Source organism: Eumetopias jubatus, unplaced genomic scaffold (genome assembly GCF_037043125.1).
Source record: "Eumetopias jubatus isolate StellerSeaLion01/CBP00866 unplaced genomic scaffold, mEumJub1_p1.0 scaffold_5, whole genome shotgun sequence".
Taxonomy (NCBI): Eukaryota; Metazoa; Chordata; class Mammalia; order Carnivora; family Otariidae; genus Eumetopias; species Eumetopias jubatus.
This window is the reverse complement of record NW_028274811.1, coordinates 135856887-135882644: the sequence shown is the minus strand read 5'-3', so window position 1 is coordinate 135882644 and position 25758 is coordinate 135856887.

Below are 25758 nucleotides of genomic sequence, written 5' to 3'. Positions count from 1 at the left end.
GGAGAGGTGGATAATTTTACCTCGTCATAAAACAACAACAAAATAAAGATATAAAAATAAACCAGCACAATACAGAGAGCATCATTCTACTCACTCTATTCTAGAATGGACATACTGGATTTTCAGTTAAATAAAATAATATATAAACCTACTCTCCTTTGAGATGTCTGGGGGTTCTACATGATGAATAATCTTTTTTAAAGTTAGCGTAATTATCAAGGGAACCCAAAGATAAGCATAATTTCTGATAAATGGCCAAGCATATTTCATTCAATTTGCAATAAAAAGGTGATTAGAGCAAAGTTTTAAGGGATACGGAATATCATTACATTACAAAATAACACATTTTAGGACACCAAATTTGTTTTTAGATTTTATTTATTAATTTGAGAGAGAGAGAGCAAAAGCAGGGGGAGAAGCAGGCTATCTGCTGAGCAGGGAGCCCAATGAGATCATGACCTCACCTGAAGGAAGACACTGCTTAACCGACTGAGCCACCCAGGTGCCCCTAGAATACCAAATTTCTTTATTGTTTCTTAACTAAGATCTACAAGTCCTGGGTGATGAAGACCTGTCCAAATAGCTTCATGCATGAGTATAAACAAGAGTTTTATTTTAAGCTCTATATGATTAAAGTAAGATATGACTGCCCAAGAAAACAAAAACAACCCAAAGTATAATGAACAGAAATACTCAAAAGGACAAATTATTCAAAAATATTTGAAATATTGAATATTTAAAATACCCAAAAAGATTAAAGGAATACTGCCAAGACTGTAATGGAGAACTTGGGGAAAGCTTACTTGAGACAATAAGCACTATTAATTTCTGTGTCTTTATGTTGAATAAGCAACTAACTAGGTCTGCTGGGTTTCAAGGGCAAAATGGTAACTAGGGCAGAAGTTACAGTGTAAAGTTATTCTCTCTTATTGCTATTATACATGGTATGAACCATGGCTGGTTTTAGAAAAGAAAAGATTTATTTTCCTACTAATATCAGATCAATAACATATATGCCTATGCCAGTTCTCATTTCCTTGACAGCTCCATTTTGAAAAAATCCTCACAATTCCTGAAGTCCTTTATTTTTAGCACCTTTATTGAATTATAATTTACAAGCCATAAAATTCACTCACTTTAAATGTACAATTCAATGAGTTGTGATAAATTTGTACAGTTATAGAACCATCACCACAATCCAATTTTAAAATATTTAAATCAGGGTCACCTGGCCAGCTCAGTGATTAGAGCACGTGACTCTTGATCTTGGGGTTGTAAATTCAAGCCCTACTTTGGGTGTAGAGATTACTTAAAAATAAAATCTTTAATAAAATATTCAAATCACTCGATATGATCCCTGGAACCAATTTGCAGTCAGTCAATCTTTAATCTCACCCCAATCCCAAGCAATCACTTATTTATCTCTATAGATTTGCCTTTTCAGTACATTTAGTTTAAGTGGACTCCTACAATATATGGTCTTTTGATCCGCTTTCTTGTAATTAGCATAATGTTTTTGGGTTCCATAATTGCTGCAGCATCAGTAACCCATTCCACTTATGCTGTTAAATAGTATTTTATTGTTTGCATGTACCATATTCTGTTTATCCATTCACCAGTTGATAAACAATGGATTTTTTCCACTTTTTGACTATTACAAATAATGCTCCTGAGTCAGGTATAAGTCTTTATGTGGACATATGTTTTCATTCTCTTAGAAATATTTCTAGGAATGGAATCACTTTTTCATATCTTACACTTATTATTATTATTTTTTAAGGAAACTGTCATACGGTTTCTCACAGTGATTCTAACAGTTTACTTTCACACCAGCAGTGTTAGAAGTCTCCAGTTTCCCATATATACTTGTCAACTGTTCATGTTGTCTTCCCACTAGAATAGTGGGAAGAAGTGGTATCTAGTGTTATCTTATTGTGATTTTAATTTACATTTCTCTAATGATTAATAATGTTGAGCATGAGTTTCCTTCCATGTGACTACTAACCATTTATATATATATATTTTGGTGAAATGTATGTTTCAATTTTTGCCTCATTTTTATTTGTAATTTGTCTTCTTATAATTGTAAGCTTTCTCTACATATTTAGAAAATTAAGAGAAATATAATTTGCAAATATCTTATCTCAGTATTTTAATTTTAATGCAAAATTTCTTTTTAATTTTGAAAAATTCTAAGTTATCTTTTTTTTTAATATGGATTTTGCTATCAGTACTATTATCTCAGAACTTTTCACTTAACTAGAGGTAACAAAGATTTTTTTCCTAGATTTTCTTCTAATGGTTTTATTGTTTTAGATATTACACTTTAGAGTATGACCCATTTTGAATTAAAAAAAATTGTCATATGAAGTAAGTGCTAAATTAATCTTTTCATATGAGCTTATCCAGTCTCCCTAACACCATTTGTTGAAAAAAAACTACCCTTTTCTCATTGAATTGGCTTGGCACCTTTGTGGAAAATCAATTGAAGTAAAAGATGACAAATTCTACACACTATGAATATCTTAGCGTTATTTCCCCCCATAAATATAAAGTATTTCTTACAGGAACAAATGAGGAAGATTAATGAATCTGCAGTATTATTTCTCCCATATCCACAGTTCCTCTAATGGCACAGAATCTGGGATTTATATAAAAACCAGGATAATTAAAATTTAGTGCTTAGTTATTTGGCATTAATTGTTTTATGTTGAAGCCAGAAAAATGATTTTCTGGTAAATCATGATTTTTTTTTAAGTAAATTCTATGCCATACATAGGGCTTGAACTCGAGACACTGAAATCAAGACTAACACACTCTACTGACTGAGCCATCTGGGGACCCCAAGGCATGATCTTTTTAATGTCGTTTTTGGATATATCTAGTTTGAGGTTTTTCTTGCTTCTTCTTCTTCTTCTTCTTCTTCTTCTTCTTCTTCTTCTTCTTTTTTTTCTACATCAGTGTTTAGAAATACAGTATGATTTTATTAAAATGTCTGAGTTTTTACTGTATTTCACTATATTTCCTTCCTGCACTTACCATTCAGTAGGTTAATTATGTGTTGACACAGTTTGAGATAAGAGCTATAGTCTACGTGGTAATAGGAGGACAGGGTATATTGGAGAGTGCCTTTTAAAATATTTGTGCTAAGAGCTGCTCCTTACAGTTGCCAAGTGAGAGATAGTACCCAACTTAAGATATCCCTCAGGGAATGGAGGGTGATCTTTAATATTACGGGCGAGAAAGCTGACTCTGAACTACTGTTATAGCAGCTTAATGGTTCCCAGTGGGAGATAGTTACAGGATTTATTTCTCACATGCTGATTTGGGAAAAGTCATGCTTGCACCCTTGTCATGTGTAAAGAACTTGTTCAGAATAAGTCATTCACTGGTACAGAGACTAAATTGAATGCTATACATAAAAATCAACTAAGGAGAGAAATAAAAAATAAGTTTCATTGGCTGAAATCTTAGTATTCTAAACACAAGGGAAATAAAAATGTACATGTGAGGGGCACTTGGGTGGCTCAGTAGGCTAAGTATCTGACTCTTTTTTTTTAAGATTTTATTTATTTATTTGAGAGAGAGAATGAGAGAAAGAAAGAGCACAAGAGGGGGGAGGGTCAGAGGGAGAAGCAGGCTCCCTGATTAGCAGGGAGCCTGATGGGGGACTCGATCCCGGGACTCCAGGATCATGACCTGAGCCAAAGGCAGTCGCTTAACTGACTGAGCCACCCAGGCACCCTAAGTGTCCAACTCTTGATTTCTGCTCAGGTCATGATCCCAGGGTTGTAGGATAGAGTCCAGAGACAGGCTCTGTGCCCAGCGGGGAGTCTGTTTCAGATTCTTTCTCCCTCTCTCTCTGCCCTCCCGCCTACACACACACACACACACACACACACACACACACACACACTCTGTCTCTCAAATGAATAAATAAATCTTAAAAAAATTTACATGTGAAATCAAATGCTAGGGTTAGATCAGTAAAGAAGCCAAATAAAGCTATGTGAAACCAGAAAATGAAATTAAAGAAAATAAGGAGGGAATGAAAGAAGGAAGAAAAGAAGAAGGGAAGGAAGGGAGGAAGGAGAAATGAAAGAAAGACAGCTACAATATTTGGCAATTGTATGAATTTTACAACTGGTAGATTGGGGTAGTCTTGATTTCTATTTTGTTCACATCTTTCTGTATCCATTCCTTCAGCAGTCTCCATCTACTCTGATTCTTGTCTTGGACATTGGACATGATATGTCCAATGGTCAGTAGCAAATATGACACAGGTAATTGCTTGAAAAATACTTGCACATTGGAGCTTGTTCACTTTTGCTCTTAAGTCCTCTGCCAACTCTTCCACATGGAAAAATATCTATATATTTAGTTTTCTGGTGAGTAGAGACCATATGAGGAAACCATATGGCATCTCAGCTAAATCATCTTCTACCAGCCATCTATAACTGAATGATCAGTAGATCATAAACTTATGAGCAACCTTGACCACAATCAGCAGAGTCTGACCCAGACTAGAGGAAGCAAGAACCCCCTAACTCACCCTGGAACAAATTTCTGACCTACGGAATTATGATCTAGATAAATGGCTGTTGCTTTTAGCTGATGTAATAATTAAGCCACTATGATTTTTTGTGCAGAAATACTAACACGATTTTCTTATTTTAGGTAAATATGTTAGGATTTTGTAGGTATTTTTTAATTAATTTTATTTTATTATGTTATGTTATTCGCCATACATTACATCATTTGTTCTTGATGTAGTGTTCCATGATTCACTGTTTGCGTATAACACCCAGTGCTCCATGCAGTATGCTCCCTCCTTAATACCCATCACTGGGCTAACCCATTCCCCCACCCCCTCCCCTCTAAAACCCTGTTTGTTTCTCAGCGTCCATAGTCTCTCATGGTTCGTCTCCCCTTCTGATTTCCCCCCCCTTCATTTTTCCCTTCCTACTATCTTCTTCTTTTTTTTAACATATAATGTATTATTTGTTTCAGGGGTACAGGTCTGTGATTCATCAGTCTTACACAATTCACAGCGCTCACCACAGCAACCCTCCCCAGTGTCCATCACCCAGCCACCCCATCCCTCCCACCCCCCACCACTCCAGCAACCCTCAGTTTGTTTCCTGAGATTAAGAGTCTCTTGTGGTTTGTCTCCCTATCTGGTTTCATCTTGTTTCATTTTTTCCTCCCTTCCCCTATGATCCTCTGTCTTGTTTCTCAAATTCCTCATATCAGTGAGATCATATGATACTTGTCTTTCTCTGATTGACTTATTTCGCATAGCATAATACTCTCTAGTTCCATCCACATCGTTGCAAATGGCAAGATTTTGGTTTTTATTTTGATGACTACGTGATAGTCCATCGTGTATATATACCACATCTTCTTCATCCATTCATCTGTCGATGGACATCTTGGGGCTTTCCATAGGGGGAAAATTGTGTATTTACAAGGTTAGAGGGAGTGGCTATTGTGGACATTGCTGCTAAAACACTGGGGTGCACGTACCCCTTCAGATCCCTACATTTGTATCTTTGGGGTAAATACCCAGTAGTGCAATTGCTGGGTTATAGGGTAGCTCTAGTTTCAACTTTTTGAGGATTTTATAGGTATTTTTAAAGCAGATGTTCAGTAACTCATACATTTATTTTGAGAAATTATCATTTTTTATATTTCCTCTATAGTTTTTAACTTGATTGATGATTTTAATATTGACTGCATAGTGACAATATACTAAGAGCAAATGATAGCACTTTTATTTTAGAATATATTCAGCTCCTGTATAAATAAAACTAACAATAATTTCATCATAATAACTAAGCAATCATAAGATTTCATGCACAAGCAAAATTGGTTTGAAGAAAAATTCCCATTGGCAGGCTTTAAATACATGACCAAAAACAATAATGGTGATAACTATATACCACATTGTTCCTTTTTGTAAGTTTCAAATATGAACTTAATTATATTCAGCCTGAAAATATATCATTATCGTTTTTATTTAATCATACACTAATGCACATACTTGAAAAGGAAATTATTACTTGAATTTTTCCAGCCATTTAGAATTATTTAAAAGGGGAAAAATTGTGTATTTACAAATTTAGAGGGAGTGGTAAAGAATGACAGTGTTTATTTGGTACACTAGTTATTTTAGATGTGTAGAATGGCATCAAAACAAATAATCTATTTGTGTATTATGAAATAGCAGCTATGTTTTTCTCACTCTGATCACATTCTGTTTACATTTGTACCTTGGCAATAAATCATCTTCCTTAGAATGTACCTTTTTCTTTCATTTTCCCACACTATTTACATTCACTCAGAGGTGCCTCCTTGAAAATAATTTCCAGTCTTTTGAATTTTAGGATAGATTGTACTAATCACTTATTAGGTATTTGAAAATACTTGTGGAGTAAAACAGTTTTAGAAAAAAATAGCAAAAGATACATAGGAAAAGAGAATAGGAAAAGAACAGAAACTAAAAATAAAAATACATCTTTTGGTGGAATTTTAAAAAGAAATACAACTGATTACGAACTAAATACCTCTTCTTTGCTATCAATGCAAAAAAGTTAAAATGAATAGAAAGATGGGAGATGTGAAAAAAAAGAGTTCCTGGAAGTATGTAATCAATGTAGGTGTTAACTTGTTTTTGTTTGTATATTTTGAACAGGTAATACAGGTTACAGGGCATTATTGAAAAGGCACAAAATGGCATACAGGAAAAGGAATTCCCCTCCAACTCTGAATTCTAGTATTCAGATTTCTCTCCCAAAATGCTACCAGTGTCATTGTCTTTGATGTTATTTTTTATAGAGATGTCTGAGTTCTCATAGTTCAGATTTTCTCCTTATCTATCCAAAGGATAGCTTTCTGTGCAAAGAAGCCAAACTTATGTTTTTTCAGTAGGATTTTGATGGAACAAAAATCATAGGAGTTCTATGTTTTTGATCTAATAGAAAAGAGGAAAAATGAACTTCTCTAACATCTTTGATGTTTATAAAATCCATATAGCATGTGTCCCAGAGCCCTACAAGGAATCTATCTCTCTCAGGTCAATTTTTGACCTCAAGAACTAAAAGAAACCTAGAAGCTTTTAAAATAAGATTCCCCATGAAGTCAATTGTAAGATGTTTGGTTTCATATGAATACCTTAATAGTTTCTTTGGGTTTTGAAGAACAAACATTGAATATAAAATATTCCGTACATGTTATCTTATCATGAACCCAGTTTCATTTGGCTTTTATAGAAATTCATGAAAGTCTACTTTCTTTTTATTTATAAGCAAACTGTTCCAAATTCTTCTTTCCTCAGATGTCAGAGGATTATACATCTCTGCCCGCTGCTCTATGCTAAGTAGTGCTCCCTATGGGAGGAATCTACCTGTCATACCATTGATCCCAAGCTTGCTCACGTGATTCTTTTTGACCAACGGGAAGGAAGTAGAAATTAGGTGTGCTGCATAGAAGTAGGTACTATAAGGGCCATCACATGTTCTTGTCCTTGGTTTCGCCCTCCTTATGAGAATCCCAACACATGATCCATATAGGGCTTGTTAATTCAGTCTGGTTTCTGGTTTGTAGACACAGAACAGAGTTAAAACTGAGTTAAAGGTAACAATGACACTTAACATGTAAGCCACTGAAATGTTGGGACAGCTTGTAAGCATAACACAATATAACAAAAGCTAACTGATGAAAAGTACTAAAAAATGTGATTTCTAAAAATAGCTTTTGCATATTTTAAATGATATTCATTTTATGGGTCAATATGTACCAGTTAAGGATTTTATGTAAAAATAATACATTTTTAAAGATTTTATTTATTTGAGAGAAAGAGAAAGAGAGCACAGGGGAGGGGCAGAGGGAGAGGGAGAAACAGACTCCCCACTGAGCAGGGAGCCTGATGCGGGACTCCATCCCAGGACCCTGGGATCATGACCTGAGCTGAAAACAGATGTTTAACTGACTACGCCACCCAGGCATCCCAATACTTTTCAATATGAACAGAAGTATGGAATTTACTTCACCTTATTGAACCTCACTTAACCAGCCACACAAAGAAACCAGCTACACAACCCGTGACTTCCATGAGCACACCCAGTCTTTGGATATTCTCACTAGCATTACTGATGTGTTGGTCTTGGTAGGCATGTGGGGATGCATCTCTGCCTGAGTTAGTCTGTGATCTATTCCTTGGCCTGTAAAGGCAAGTGCCACACACTCAGAACCCTCTTTTCTCCAATCTGTTCCAAGTCCTCTTGGCCTAGCTCCATTTCTGCCCCACTCCTGAATATCTTTTCTAAAGAATAATGGAAATAAACTCCAGAATACCTGCCCAGACACTACTGTCAGACTTAGTTGATTGTCCACTTAATGCTTTGTTGGAGGTACAGTAAATGGACGAGGCCTTGGCCTCTCTGCTACATATTCTGTCATTTCAATCTCCACATAGTTTGAGTATTCATTAACTCCCACACTTACAGCCCCTAGTTTAGAGTTATCTAAATATATCTCAGGATTGCTAAACTTTTCATAGCTGTACCAACACAAGCCCAGGCACATAGTAAATATTTATTGATAAATATTGATAAATACTCAGATTATACTTACTTATTAATAAACTCCATTTGAAATGATTATGTAACTATAAGTATAGTTAAGTGCAATAGTCTCAGCTCATATTTCCCAATAAAATTTACAATGATGTACTGAGACTCTGACAACTATCTAAATATAATCAGCATACATGATTTTTATGATATTTCCTTCCAAAATGGATAGGAGACAATAAGGGAGATTACTGGGGGAATATCAGTTTGAATAACTCATATTTACCCCTAGTTGTCACCATCATTTCACTCCTCGGAGGCTGCCTATACATTTTTTTAACTATTTTTGAATTTTTCTAAGTGTCCATGCATAAATTATCAGATTTCATTTTGGAATAGAGACCAATGTAAATTGTAAGTGTAAGCCATGACGTAGAAAGCCAAATACTGCGTGTCAAAACAAGTTTACAGTTAATTTTTACCTTTAACATTTCCATTTCTATACCAAAATTAGAGTAATCAATTTTTAAAGTATAGTTGTAAGTATATACAGTAACACTGTTTTTTCTTGCTTAGGGTGTGATTAACAATAGATATGATTCGATATAGACAGTGTCTCACAGGACAGTTTCAAATTTTTAGCCATTTTCCTCTTGGACTCATGTTCATTTGTACTCTGTTCTAGGCAATAGTTATGCACAACCTATTAATACAGCTTGTGGATACGATTTTTATTTCTTCCGGCTGAGGCCCTTTCTACATTAAATACTGAAATTACAATTAAATAGTACAGCTACTCATGAGGATTATGGCATATATTTGGCAGGAATAAACATAAGTAAGTGGGTTATTAGCAGTTAGGGCAACACTCAGACATACTCCCTAGCTGTGTCAGGGACCCTCTCTCTAATGGATACTGTAGAGCATCAAGATTCTCATGTCGCCTTCTTTAGGATGAAACACTCAATTCCTCCAGTGACTGGAAGTATTGTCAGTCAACAGATCTCAACTGAGTATTTTCTTTTTTTTTTAAGATTTTATTTATTTATTTGACAGAGAGAGAGAGAGAGAGAGAGCACAAGTAGGCAGGCAGGCAGGCAGAGGCAGAGGGAGAAGCAGGCTCCCCGCTGAGCAGGGAGCCCGATGTGGGGCTCGATCCCAGGACCCTGGGATCATGACCTGAGCCGAAGGCAGATGCTTAACCGACTGAGCCACCCAGGCGCCCCTCAACTGAGTATTTTCTTTATGAGACACCCTGAGGAGAAGTGAGCTATCTAGCCCATTTGGCAGCCCATATCCGACAATGGGTTATGGAGGTGAATAAGAGCCTGACCTACTTGCCTCAGTTGGTTTATTTCTGAAGAATTGTTCTGGCTCCAGAGTTCTTTATGTGCTTAAATCAGACTTTGGTGAAACTCTGCCCAATCCTAATTTACTCCCTAACAGATGTTTAACTTGAGAGTACTTTTCAATAAACTTCTTCATGCGAGGAAATTTATTTATGAGATGAGAGGGCTCTGCAGTTGCCATCCCTAGAATTTGCAGAGTTGACAGGTTTGAGCGGGTGGAAGATATTGACCTTTCTTCCTCCTGATTTTTATGTGGTATCACTCCTAACCCCTATCAGTTAGATGACCCTGTACCTTTCAGGATCACACCAGACATTCTACCAGGGCCTATAACACAGTTTGATGGGCTTCTTTTCAATGATCTCTGATCAGTAGGATTTGGGACGGGGGGGTTATACTTAAATGTCTGTTTTTAATGAAATTTCTTCAGTTTGCTTCTTTACTTTAACCTTGAATTATTTAAGGCAAGTTAACGTATTGCACAATAGAAACCCAAACACATGATGCTGCAAGCACAAAACAAGGTTATTTCTTTCTTCTTTGCAGTCTTCAACATGTGGCTTCCAGTTACTCTACAGACATCACCATATCAGTCAGATAGGTGAAGGAGCATGGCAGAGTGCTGGGAGTTTTCTATGCACTGAGCTTACAATTGGACCGCAATTAACCTCTACTTAGAATGCATTGGATAAAATTCCATTCTATGGGCATGCCTAATTGCAAGGAAGGCTGGGACTGGGTCCGGGAGAAAGGGGAGAACAGATCTTGACGGACAAATACCACTATCCACATCATACAACTCTATCTGGTAATACTGAATTTGTTGAGTTATTTACCAATCTGGAAACACCTTGAGTAGTAAACACAAAGAGATTTCAATTTAGAAAAGGGTCAAATGAGAATCAATGCATTTTCAATGTCTGTTCTCATAAAGCTAGAATACTATGTGCTAATATATTTCAAAGTTTTCTGGCAAAATGAGCATTTATCAAGGGATAACTTCAAGCCTGTTCTTAAACAGACTAGGATCTTGAAGTATTACTGTCTTTCCCCTTTCAATTTACCTTTAAAACAAATAGATAATATTACAATTCCAGGCAATTTACAATTATAATTACCATTTCTGTTGATTAAAGAGCTCAAGAAGCCTGGGAGAGCATGGAAGTACTTTTCTCTGGGGATTATAAAATGTATGTGCTGAAAGGACACATCTTTGACCTGCCTTTATGGGATGACTGAGGGATCCAGCAGCTTTGTTATGAAGTGGTATAAGATAATTGATCTTATAGTAAAACTGAAAAGAAGGTGACCACTTCATACAATGTGGTCAAGGGTTTGGAGACACAAGATAAACTTTTTTTTCTTTTTATGATAAAAACACATAAAATAAAATTTACCATGTTAACCATTTCTAAATGTACAGTTCAGCAGTGTTATGTATATTCATATTATTGTACAGCTAATCTCCCAAACTTTTTCATTTAGCAAAACTGAAACTCTATACTATTAAACAACAACTCCCTGTTGCCCCCAGCCCCCCTGCAACCCCTTCTACTTTCTGCTTAAATGAATTTGACTACTCTAGATACCTCATAGAAGTGTCATAATACAATATTTTTCTTTTTGTGACTGGCTTATTATACTTAAAAAATATTTATGAACTATTATACTTTAAAAAAATTTTCTGGCCAACTTTATCCAGAAAGACAATAAATAGAAATTTTAAAAGTATGTATAAGGAAGATAGAGAGCTGGGAAGAAGTCTACAGAAATTATAAAGAAATGAGAAATTGGACCTGCTATTGTCACAGGTGAAATTAAAACTCACGGATCTGACTAGCTTTAGTCTCTCACCTACAGGAAAGATCAGAGGAAGAGACCAGAATGTACACTTGCAGATGGGATGTGAGACTTGAGTGCTGGAGGCCACACATGTCCCGGGCACTCGCCAAGTTCACCTCAGGGAGTAAAAATTCAGTATTACTAGGTAGAGTTGTATGATGTGGATAGTAGTATTTTGGCTCCAGTGCTGACTCTAGGGAATCCTGTGTCTGTGTTTTAAGTCAGTAACTCACACAAGTAAGTCTGTACCTATTGCTCTTTGTGAAAATCTCTGTGTGTTTCCTAAGGGCCAGTGACTCTTATATCTTCTTTCTCAGGTTATTGAGCTGCATGGGTAGACTGAAGCCAACCCAGAACTATTGCCCCTTTTCAGTTATTCTGCATAACATTGGAAAGGACAAATGTGTGAACAGCTTTCTTAGGTTCAAAGGCAATTGCATTTTAGTTAATATTGTGAGGTACTTTCTCAGATCCTCTCTCCATGCATAGCCTCTTCTTCCTTAGAATCAATGCATGCCAGGGCCCCTGGGTGGCTCAGTCGTTAAGCGTCTGCCTTCGGCTGGGGTTGTGATCCCAGGGTCCTGGGATCCAGCCCCACATCGGGCTCCCTGCTCAGTAGGGCGCCTGCTTCTCCCTCTCCCACTTCCCCTGCTTGTGTTCCCTCTCTCGCTGTCTCTCTCTCTGTCAAATAAATAAATAATATCTTAAAAAAAAAAAAAAATCAATGCATGCCTCCAAAGTCAGGATCCATAATTTTGAATGAGGTATCCCATTTCTTTCTTTTTTTAAATTTAAATTCAGTTAGCCAACATAGAGTAGAGTACATCATTAGTTTTTGATGTATTTTCATTATTTCTAGGTTTTTGGAAAGAGGATAGGGAGCACATTTTCTTGTTTGGCGCCGTGTTTGTTGAAGTTTGTGCTAAGCATCCAGAGTATGGGTGGATTTTAGAAATATTCTACAAAGTTGGTTTGCTGACTCAACCAGTGCCGTGACACAAAAAGCAGAGTCAAAGGTCATCTGTACGGAACCAAAAGCTAGTTTATGGAACATCTGTCCAGTCATTAGTCATAGAAAATTACAACATGAGGGTTTAGCTCTTATAGGTGCCTGATGAAAATGGAAGCTCTCTTCTGTTAGAAACATAATAAAGTCCCAAATCTTATAGCTTATAAATGAAAGGTATTTCTTGAAATTTGCCCAATTTTTTAAAAAATTTTATTTATTTGAGAGAGAGAGTGAGAGAGAGAGAGCATGAGTGGGAGGGAGCACAGAGAGAGGAAGATGCAGACTCCCCACTGAGCAGGGAGCTGGACATGGGGCTCGATCCCAGGACCACGGGATCATGATCTGACCTGATGGCAGACGTTTAACTGACTGACCCACCCAAGTGCCCCAAAATTCGCCTAAATTTAACACAAATCATAAAAGCTAACATAAAGTTACCATTAATGAGTTGTGTAGCTAGAAGGTAATTTTCTAAACCATAAATTTTTTGAAAGGAAATATTGTATAATATATATATTATTTTTCCAGTTTTATCGACACCTAGTTGGCATAGATCACTTTTTACCTTTAAAGTGTACAGCATAATGACTTAACTTAGATATATTGTGAAATGACTACCATAGCAAGTTTAGTTAGTTTACATCCATCATCTCATATAGATATAAAAGAAAAAAGAAAAAGACAAAACAATATTTTCTTCTTGTGATGAGAATGCTTAGGATCTATTATTTTATACATAATTATATTACAATATGCTATATGAAGAAGTGATCAGAAATTATGCAGATGAACATTTAGGAAAACATTTTATTATAAAGGAATGTGACAGACAAATATTCATTTTGTAATTTTTCTTGAGTTTTTTAATTTAAAAACATTGTTGCTATATCTTTGCTTATCCTAAAAAAAAATCCACTTTCCTGCCTAATTTTATATTCATAATTGTGTATTCTTTTTCTTATACACACCCCCCAAATTGTTTAATATGTTTTCCCATAATTTCTGGAAGTATATTAATCTATATTACTTCCTATTTTTTCTTCTCCTTTGCTGTCAAAAATAAGCCTCAGAGGTGATTTCTCTTTCAATGGCAGAAACTGAAACAACAACAACAAAAATAATTAAAAAACCAACTTAGAGCAGAATGGACTGATTAAGAAGCAAAACTGAAGAGTGAGTTTTTCTATTCTTGCATACTAAGTCAACCTTTTACCACCGTCGCTACTCTGAGTGGAGACAAGGACTCCTCTTGAGCCCGAAGGAAAGCTCCATCCTTGACCCAACTGTAGGCATCCTCCGCTAAGCCCTCCTGTTGAGTAGGCCTTCTCCGTAACCTTGGCCCTGGCCTGTTGAGCCCAGTTTTAGTAAAGAATCCCAAGAAGATAGTTGATCAAGAATCTCTTGAGGCACCTGGGTGGCTCAGTCATTAAGCGTCTGCCTTCGGCTCAGGTCGTGATCCCGGGGTCCTGGGATGGAGCCCCGCATCAGGCTCCCTGCTCCGTGGGAAGCCTGCTTCTCCCTCTCCCGCTCCCCCTGCTCGTGTTCCCTCTCTCGCTGTGTCTCTCTGTGTCAAATAAATAAAATCTTAAAAAAAAAAAAAGAATCTCTCAACCCTTGGTATCAAATTAAGCTCTTCTTCTCCCACCCATCATTGATGTCTAACCAAGTTTCTCTTAGTAGTAAATTTCCATCCATTGACTCCTCACCATGCCTCTTGGTTGTAAATCCCTAGATGTTCCTGTTACATGGTAGTGGAGTTCACTCTCTCTCCCCTGTTGTTGCAGTCTTAAGCAAAGTCTTCCTTGCCTGTTTAAATAGTCCGATGTGATTTTTCTTTTACAGTAGCCCTGTAAAAGAACTGAACACAAGTAACACATAGATTAGGACTCAAGCTTGGAAACTGAGACCCCCAGCTGACTTGCAGACCTACAGCCTGAAGCTGAGATGCCCCAACTTACCCAGATATCTGTGAGTGTGAAAGAGGAAAAAAGAAAACATATTAGTCATATGCCATTGCGTTTGGGGGGCTTTGTTTAATAGCTCACTGACTTAGACATCTATGGAACAGACTATCTATACATGTCTTTTGTGTCCTGAGAAGGGAAAAATACATGTGGGATAGAACATAGATGTACTGATGAGGATAGGATCAAAATGGAATTGAAAAAATTTATATTGAGGATTTCTCTACCAGATGATATTACAAGAAGTACTCATTACTGTTACATTAAGATATATATGGCTAAGTAATTCAATCATATCTGTATATACATATGCCATTATATATAATATATGTAATGTGTGTGTGTATATATATATATATATACACATTCCATTATACTTGCATTATATATGTATATATAACGCAGTCTTAAAAAAGGATGAAATCTGGACGCCTGGGTGGCTCAGTCAGTTAAGCATCTGCCTTCCGCTCAGGTCATGATCTCAGGGTCCTGGGATCGAGTCCCCTGTCGGGTTCCTTGCTTAGTGGGGACTGCTTCTCTCTCCCTCTGCCTGCTGCGTCCCCTGCTTGTGCTCTCTTTCTCCCTCTGACAAATAAATAAATAAAATCTTAAAAAAATAAAGGATGAGATCTTGCCATTGGTGCCAACATGAAAAGACCTAGAGGGTATTATGCTAAGTGAAATAAGTCAGACAGAGAAAGACAAATACCATATGATTTCACTTCTATATGAATTCTAAAAAAATAAAACAAATAAACAAAAAATGCAGAAGCAAATGCATAAATACAGAGAACAAATTGGTAGTTGCCAGGAGGGAGAGGAATGAGGGGATGGGCAGAGGGAGTGAAGGGGAAATGGGAGGTACAGGCTTTCAGTTATGGAATTAATAAGTCATGGAGATGAAAGGCACAGCAAAGGGAATTCAGTGAGTGGTACTGTAATAGTGTTGTATGGTGACAAACTGTAGCTGCACTTGTTGTGAACATAGCATAATGTATAGAGATGCTGAATCACCATGTTGTATGCCTGAAACTAATGTAACATGGTATGTCAACTATAATAATAATAGTAATAATAATAATAATTACAAATGAATGTAAAAATAATGTTTCTGAACAATAGCTGTTTAATGAGGACTACTTGGAGGATTTTGTTTCAAATCTTTAATTCTTGAAAATCCTGGATGTTTCAGTAAAGATTTCATGAAATAAATGGTGCATCATTTCATTGTATTGTTCATACATTGTTTCATCGTTGCATCATGGTTTTGGACATTTTAGAAATGCTGCTTTTAAAGTATGTAAGTAAGTTCTTAAGTGAAAGTAAAATTTATTTGAATTTTATTTGGGGAAGAGTATAATCAGTCAGAAAACAAACTCACTAATCTTGAGAAAATACCTTAAACTTACCTGGTCTCTCAGGCTTTTCACAGAGAAGATGAGGGAAGTTGGACAGTTTTATTTCATAATCCTTCCCAGGTCAATAAATTTGTTGTTCTTCATATTTATTCTGAGCACTGAGCACAGTATCATAGGTGAAATCTAAGATTTACAATCTCTGACCCTAAAGAGTTAGAGCGTGGCTAGGCAAAAACAAAACTCTGTATACCAGATAATGAATAATACGTGTTAAATTGTATGGAATGGAACAGACTATCTATACATGTCTTTTGTGTCCTGAGAAGGGAAAGATACATGTGGGATAGAATAAAAGAATAAATCACGATGACAAAAATTCTCTGCATTCATTTTAGGAAGATAAAATAAGAATGGCTAATGTCTGAACAGTACTCCCTTGGCTGGCAGGAAGGTTGCTCTACATCCACTCAGGGTTGGTAGCGTACCTGGAATTTTAATACATCACAGCCAAACAGCACTATTGATATTTCTGCTTAATGAAGTGCCCTTTATTGAGAATCCTGCCCCTTGCAGTCTCAGATAAAAAGAAAAATAAATTCAATTCCGATATTTGAAGAACAAGGTTATTGCCTTTTCTTCTAAAAACTTGTTAGGATAACATACTGCTCAATAGGACTAAAATAATGAGTTGCTCATTTTTTCTGTGCTGTGTGATATCAGTAATTGTTAACTATTTTCCTATTGCAGTTCTTTCTTTTTTAAAGATTTTATTTATTTGTTTGACAGGGAGAGATACAGCGAGAGAGGGAACAGAGGCAGAGGGAGTGGGAGAGGGAGAAGCAGGCCTCCTGCGGAGCAGGGAGCCCGATGCGGGGCTCGATCCCAGGACCCTGGGATCACGACCTGAGCCGAAGGCAGACGCTTAGCGGCTGAGCCACCCAGGCGCCCCTCCTATTGCAGTTCTTGTCACAACATAAGAAAAAGGATATGGAGGAGACTGAACAGCCACTGATTGATGCTAATTTTTTGAATATATCATTACTTATATAGTATGGATGATGAAAAGGATGCTTCCTTTTTTTTTTTTTTTCTGTAGGGACGTAGCACAAAATCTATATAGTATTGGGAAATTAATTTAGGGTATGGATACATGTTCACCAAAAAGAAATGAGGATATAACTTGCTGTACATGATTTTTAAATGTTAATTTAATGGCTAAAATTTCCATATATATAGTTTTAATATTTATTTCTGTTCAATTCGGCTACATTGCCAAAATGACAAAGGTCATTTTTTCTCTATACGTCAGAAGTGTAGAACTAAACTTTGTATTATCTTAAATGGTTACTGTAACATTTAGACAAATGTAGGCCCCTCATTCACAGTGTGCAGCTCAGCTTACAAATAATGAACAGAGCGCTCTTCAACACAGTGCAGAAACTAACATGTTCAATGTTTTAGATATATGTAGGAGACTTCAACACTTAGATCAAAACCATTTTAATCTACAGGTTAATTAGATGAAAACAAAAAGACTCAAAACATTACATAATTTTTTCTTTTTTTTCCCCTTTTGATATATTTTGGGAGATATCCCCAAATTTAGACACTTAACAATCTAATGTTCTTTCCAGATCCCATGTCTTTACATAGTTTATGCCCTATTAGCAATTCTCTTTAAGCATAAATTTCTTTGGCCTATCTTATTCTTTTTTAAGGAATTATTTCTTACTCCAGATTTTATTGCTCTCATTATTGACCTAAAATTTACCACTCTTTTAAATCCCAGAAGGTCTGTTTCCTTCTATCTTTCTTCCTTGTTATAGACATTGTCTTATTTCTTTTAATTACACAAATAAAACATGCATCCATAGCCTTAAAATATTACAGCCGATTCTGTTTTCTCTAATTCCCAAATCCCATTCACTCCATTCTTCAGACACTATCAATATTCAGACCTTTTATTGCTGATCTTTTTTCAATATGGTCTTATAAAAAATACACTTCTGATTTCTTCGTTAGTTTTCCTTAAATGTTGTCATAATATACATATTATTCTGCAATGTACCTGCTCACTTGCAATATATTTTGGGTCTTGGCAGTACAAGTAGACTATCTGTATAAATATTTCTCTAAGGTATAAACTAAGAAGTGGTCTTTTAATCAAGTACAATTTATTGTATGAATAAATGCACCCGCTAAGTAGCCCTCCAATGTGGCTTCTAAATATATACATTGCCACCAGTTCCTTTTTGAGAATACCCACATTCCCACCACATTGTTAATATTTGATAATATCAAACATTATAATTGTTTTTATCTGATATCATAATAGTGCTATTTGTATTGTTTTAATTTGCATTCCCCTATTTTGAATAACACCTGAAAACATTTCCTTTGTTTATGCTTTATTTTATTTCTTCTTTGTGATTTGCTTGCTCTATCGTTGTCCTTTTTTCTTATTACTTAGGTGTTTTTATTTATTTTTATTATTACTTATACATATCTTTATATATTCTAGATACTCATCCTTAGATGGCTTTATAGAATGCATTTATTTTATTCTGGTTTGTCATTTATATTTAATTTTATATATTTTTTTTTAATTCTGAATTTTAACATTTATCCTTCTATTCCTTAATTGTTTTGTTCACACATCTTACAGTGGACAATGTAAATGTGTGTATGTGTGGGGTATATGAGTATAAATGTGTTTCTGATCATTTCCTTGTTTTCTACATTTACTTAGAAAGCCTTCTGGTCTTTACTGACACATAAGTAAATTGATATAACAATACTATGTTGTTTTAATATTTTAATTTCTGACAGAGATATCTCATATGACTTTATTTTGCATAATTTTATAGCGATCCTTTTATAGTTATTATTACATATGCATTTTGGAATAATTTTATGATAGAAACTGTTCATTAGATTTCACTGAAATTGGTACAATATTTGGGAGTAATTAATATATTTATTTGTGAGGGTTCTTTTAATTTTGTAATTTCTAGGTAGATGATTGTGTAGTCTGCTAATATTATCATTTTGGCATTACAGTAAATATCTTATTTACTCTTTTCATTCTTATTGTATTGGCTAGGCCACAAATAGAAATTACATATCATTGAAAATTTAATGGAAAAGCTTTTAATATTTCACAAATTGACATTATGCATGCCATAGCTTTCTCATGGATATACAGTTTATCAACTTTGATAAATATCCTTATATTTTTGTTTTTAATAGTCATTTGTTTGATTCCTTGTTAGAATACAGGATAAATACTGTATTTCAAAAGCTATTTTTTGACACCAATTGAGATGATCACCTTGGTTTTCTCCTTTAATCAAAATGGTGAATTATATCATGTTTGCTCATTGAACTCTCTTGACTTCCTCAATGAATCCAGATATGAAATACAGATTTGTAGGAACTCTGTTTTATGTTTTTAGTAGTTATTATTTAGAATATGAAATTTTTGGCTTCAGTATCTAAGCAAATGTGACTGTCATGAATATAGATACACAACACTCAATCTCCTTCACTTTGACCTAATGCTGGGAGTGATGAAAGCAATCTGTAGCTGTTGGCCCCTTTATGGATCACCTCAGCTGTGGTTACCTCATCCAAGGACAGTATCCTCCCAGGGTTAAGGGTTTATGTCCTCCAGTGACTGACAGTGGCAAGAGTAAGAATGCCAGGCCATTTTTTAAAAAATTTTATTATGTTATGTTAGTCACCATACAATACATCATTAGATTTTTTTAAAAAGATTTTATTTATTTATTTGAGAGAGAGAGAGAGAGAATGAGAGATAGAGAGCATGAGAGAGAAGAGGGTCAGAGGGAGAAGCAGACTCCCCGCCGAGCAGAGAGCCAGATGTGGGACTCGATCCCGGGACTCTAGGATCATGACCTGAGTTGAAGGCAGTTGCTTAACCAACTCAGCCACCCAGGCGCCCCATCATTAGTTTTTGATGTGATGATCCACGATCCATTGTTTTCGTATAACACCCAGTGCTCCATGCAGTATGTGCCTTCCTTAATACCCATCACCGGGCTAACCAATCCCTCTCCACCCTCCCCTCTAAAACCTTGTTTGTTCTGAGAGTCCATAGTCTCTCATGGTTCTTCTCTCCCTCTGATGCCCCCCCCTTCATTTTTCCCTTCCTTCTCCTAATGTCCTCCATGCAATTCCTTATGTTCCACAAATAAGTGAAACCATATGATAATTGACTTTCTCTGCTTGACTTATTTCACTTCGCATAATCTCCTCCAGTTCCATCCATGTTGATGTAAAAGTTGAGTATTCATCCTTTCTGAAGTCTGAGTCATATTCCATTGTATATATGGACCACATCTTCTTTATCTGTTCATCTGTTGAAGGACATCTCGGCTCCTTCCACAGTTTGGTTATTGCGGACATTGCCGCTATGAACATTGGGGTGTATATGACCTTTCTTTTCACTACATCTGTGTCTTTGGGGTAAATACCCAGGAGTGCAATTGCTGGGTCATAGGGTAACTCTATTTTTAACTTTTTGAGGAACCTCCTCAAAGTGGTTTTCCAAAGTGGCTGTACCAATTTGCATTCCCACCAACAGTGTAAGAGGGTTCCCCTTTCTCCACAACCTCTCCAACATTTGTTGTTTCTTTCCCTGTCCATTTTTGCCATTCTAAGTGGTGTAACGTGGTATCTCAATTTCCCTGATGGCTAATGACGATGAACAGTTTTTCATGTGTCTGTTAGCCATTTGTATGTCTTCTTCAGAGAAGTGTCTTTTCATATCTTCTGCCCACTTTTTGACTTGATTATTTGTTTTTTGGGTGTTGAGTTTGAGAAGTTCTTTATAGATCTTGGATACCAGCCCTTTATCTGTAGTGTCATTTGCAAATATCTTCTCCCATTCTGTGGGTTGCCTCTTTGTTTTGTGGATTGTTTCCTTTGCTGTGCAGAAGATTTTTATCTTGATGAAGTCCCAGAAGTTCATTTTTGCTTTTGTTTCACTAGCTTTGGAGATGTATCTTGAAAGAAGTTGCTGTGGGTGATGTCAAGGAGGTTACTGCCTATGTTCTCCTCTAGGATTTTGAAGGATTCCTGTCTCACATCGAGGTCTTTCATCCATTTTGAGTTTACCTTTGTGTATGGTGTTAGAGAATGGTCCAGTTTCATTCTTCTGCATGTGGCTGTCCAATTTTCTCAGCACCATTTATTGAGGAGACTGTCTTTTTTCCATTTTGAACCGATATGAGAAAACTCAGCTAAGCTGTTTTTTTATTTTTTTATTTTTATTTTTTAAAGATTTTATTTATTTATTTGAGAGACAGAATGAGAGATAGAGAGCACTAGAGGGAAGAGGGTCAGAGGGAGAAACAGACTCCCTGCTGAGCAGAGAGCCCGATGTGGGACTCGATCCCGGGACTCCAGGATCATGACCTGAGCCGAAGGCAGTCACTTAACCAACTGAGCCACCCAGGCGCCCATCAGTTAAGCTGTTTTGACTCCAAAGTGCCCCATTGGGTTCATCTGAGCCTGTCATTCAGACTACTTCACAGCTGAACCTTTCCCTCTGCAATGCTACTTCTTTCCCATTTTTTCCATAGGAATTAGTTCCAAGGCTACTCCCTAGTAAGCATTCCAGACAGTAATCTCCAACTCAAGTTCTGCTCTACAGAAAATCCAACTTGTGAGAGTTGCTGTCAGAAGTTGTCTCAAAAATAGGTAATGAGATAAGATTTGGGTCCTGGGTCACTCAATATCAAGCTGAAACTGGGGGCCCGATCACCAGTGGAGAACTGGATGGTATAGCTTGGGAAGAAATACATTAATTGGAATGATGTACAGGAATGTAGAATGTATGGGAATATATTAACGATAAAGACAATGGCATTGGATGGAGATGAATACACTGAACTGATGCTAGGAAAAAATATGAAAGGCTAGAGTAATTAACAAGCAACTTTATAGCAAATATGAAAGTCAAAAAGTCTCTTTAATATAAATGGACTCTAATCTCTAGTGAGAAGGCAGGCAAATTGAGAACTAGGATCAAGACTTATTTTTGAGTTAAACTATAGATCAAGGCAAGTTGATTATGCCAAAGTTAACAACCTATTGGGTAAGACTAGGACTCTGTTACATGGGATGCATATATCAGTGTTGAGTCCCTGACAAATCAGTTGACAGCAACAGAGACAAATATTGAATCCTGAAATGGCAACATTCTTTGTGAGATCCAGTTGACCGTAGGGCGGGCAAGCTGACTACTGAGTCTTTTTTACCTTGGAAGAGCCAGGGGTTTACTCTAAGGTATTAACAGCTTTTCCATGTATGGATTTTCTTTCCAAAATCCTACTATTTGAGGGTTTACAAAGGGTTTATTTGACTGGAACAAGATCTTATATAACATCAGAGAACACATTTTTCAGAAAAGGAAGAATAGAAGTAAGTCCAACACTATTGGATGAATTAGCTGTAATGCATATCAACTGCTAAGAAGCTGCCAGTCTAATAGATGGTTGGAACATCTTACTGAAAGCACACTAGCTCTGAAGTATCAGAAGTGATACAACAATGAGGAGTGATCCTCCAGAATTTAGGATACACATTGAATAAAAAACCTTTATAAGGTTTGGTGTCTTCCATAGGAAGAATATATAATTCCATTAACCAAGAAAGGGACGGAGTATCCCTGCTTAAGTGTCCCTGTCCATCATCCACTTGGAGAATGTGTGCTCTCTGTCCCACGATTCTGTTCTCTACAGCTTTAGAGGTTGTGGTCCACAAAAGGGAAAATACTTCTACCAGGAGACACAAGAGACCCATTTAACCTTACAACTCCTCAAGGGTGCTTTGGACACCTTTGTTTAAGGATAAGTAGAAAATAAGAAAATATTGTCTTCACATCAGGAATAGATCCTGATCCTCACAAAGAGAATGAACTTCTGTTAAAAAATGGGAGCAGGGATAATACATATGAAACAGACAATCCACTTGGGGTCTTTTACTCCTTCCTTTTCTTATTGTGATGCTAAATGGACTTGTGCAGCTACTTGACCCTTAGAAAGACATGGTCATGACGTGAGGCTCAATACTTTGGAACTGAAGTTCTGGGTGAGTCTAGAAGGTAGGACACAGAAACCAAAGGAGATATTATCTGAGTATGAAAGCCATCTGGGTTAAATAGTGGAGGAAGGGGATGGTGAGCATCTGCTGCAGTGCCAAGATCAGCTGTAGCAGTGGGAATGTCTTCCATCTATTACATTTACACTGGAAAGGGAAGCCCACTTGAGTCTTGTAGGAGCTGCTCCTCAAAAGTATGTAGATAATTGGATTCGAGAATCACAGGGCTGGACTGTGACGGGAATGAAGATGTGCCATCCAATCCTCCTTCAAGGAAAAACTTGTTGCCCAGATGCTGGAAGTGATACCAGTGGACAGCCTTTGGCTGTCAAACCCTTCAGGGATTTCCTCAACTTCAAATCCACTTCACCCAAGGTCATGCCTTTCCTGGACAGCCCAAATGCAATGACTATTAGAGGCAGGCAACCAAAGACCAGGATATTTCAGTCCAATACAAGATAGCTGAGGTAGAATATTTAGCTCCAGAGCTCCCCATAAATTTACCTGAGTTTGTAGTTCACATGTACATCATTCTATCTCTCTGTAAAATCCTCCCCTCCCATAGATATTGATCCCAAGATCATTCACTAATAAAACTCCTCCTTACCAAGTACCACTTCAGAGTCATTTCCTGGAGAATCTAATTAACAACAAAGATAATGATCTGTATTTATTTCCTTTGTTACTCAACACCAGTTTTGTTTTCTGCATATTTAATAGTTTTATTGCAGAAAATATGAAATATATACAAATAAATAACCACTATATGCCCATTACCTAATATCAAAATTATCAACATTCTGCCATCCTTTAAAAACATATATACCTCAGGGAGCCTGGGTGGCTCAGTTGGTTAAGCTTCTGACTTAGGCTCAGGGCATGATCTTATGATCCTGGGATCAAGCTCCCCGTGTGTCTGGCTGTGTGCTCAGCAGGGGGTCTGCTTTTCCCTCTCCCTCTGCCCCTCATTCTCCAGCTCATTCTCCTCATTCTCTCTCTCTCTCTCTCTCTCTCTCTCTCTCAAATAAGTAAATAAACTCTTTTAAAATTTTAGAAAAATTAAAACATATATACCTCCAGTCATCTTCTTCAGTTTTGTTATCATAGATATTCTATACTTATAAAATGAAGTGGGTAACACCTCTTTTCTTCTATAATTGAAAAAAGTTTGTGTAAGATAATAACATACACTGGATTGTGTCTCCTCAGTATTCGTATGTTGAAGCTCTAACCCCCAATGTGATTATATTTGGAGATAGGACTTGTAAGGAAGTAATTAAAGTTAAGTGAGGTTATTAGGGTGGGACCATGGTCCAACAGAATTAATCTCCTTATAAGAAGAAACAGCAGAGAGCGCTGTGTCTGCATATGTGTGTGCCTGTGTACACACACTAAGAAAAGGCCATGTGAGAACAGATTAAGAAGGTGGTCATCTGTAAAGCAGGAAAAGGGCTCTTACTGGAAACCAGCTGGTACCCTGATCTCAGAATTTCAGCTTCCAGAACACTGAGAAAATAAATTTTTATTGTTTAAGCCACATCGTCTTTGGAATTGTGTTATGGCAGCCTGAGCTGACTAATACAGATTTTGGGACATAGACGTGCTATAACAAATACCTAAAAATGTGCAAGTGATTATGCAGGTGAATAAGAGGTAGAGGCTGGAGGAGTTTTGAGGTGCCCTCCAGTCAAAACCTGGGTTGTTGCAAAGGGATTGCAGGTAGAATATAGACGTTAAAGGTCTATGTTCTAATGAGAGCTCAGAAAATAAAGGGCCGGGGTGGGGGTGAGGTTGTGGTTCTTAGAAAGCCTCCGATTTCTTAAAGAATTCATAAATAATTATGAATGTAATATTGGTAGAAATATGGAGGTTTTAGGCCATTATGGTGAACTCTCAGATAGAAATGAGGACATGATATTGGAAAATGGAGAAAACGTGGTCTCTGTTTTAAGATGGCATAGAACTTGGCTTATTTGTGTTCTAATGTTTTGTGGAAGATAGAACTTAGGAACAATGAAATGGTATATTTAGCTGACTATACCATTTCACTGTTCTTAAGTGTGTAAACTGGATGTAAACTGGGTCTTCCTGACTGCTCTTAGCAGAATATGACAGGAGAAAGACAAATTGAAAAAGAATTGTTAAGCGGAAAGTAATCAGAACTTGAAGATCTAGAAAATTGTCAGCCTAGTCATATTGCAAAAAACTGAGAAAACTTGTACTGAAGACAGCACTAGGGGTGTGACTAGACAACCATTTGGTAAGGAGGTTAGTGTGAGTGTGAAATATGAATCTAATCAGCTACTTCACCAGAAGCCAGAAATAGAGATGGGATTGTACCAGCAGAAACACTGCCACTCTGGGCTTCAGCAATAGAGACTCTGCCAGTTTGGACCAAAGTGAACAGGACGAAATGGTAGAGCTATTTGGCTGCAAACATGCTTCATCCTTCAAGAAAGGGGAAGGTTGACCCTGAAGGTGATTCAGAGACCGTCAAGGCTGTCACTCCCACCATAGGGCCGGGTGGCTAGGCTTGGA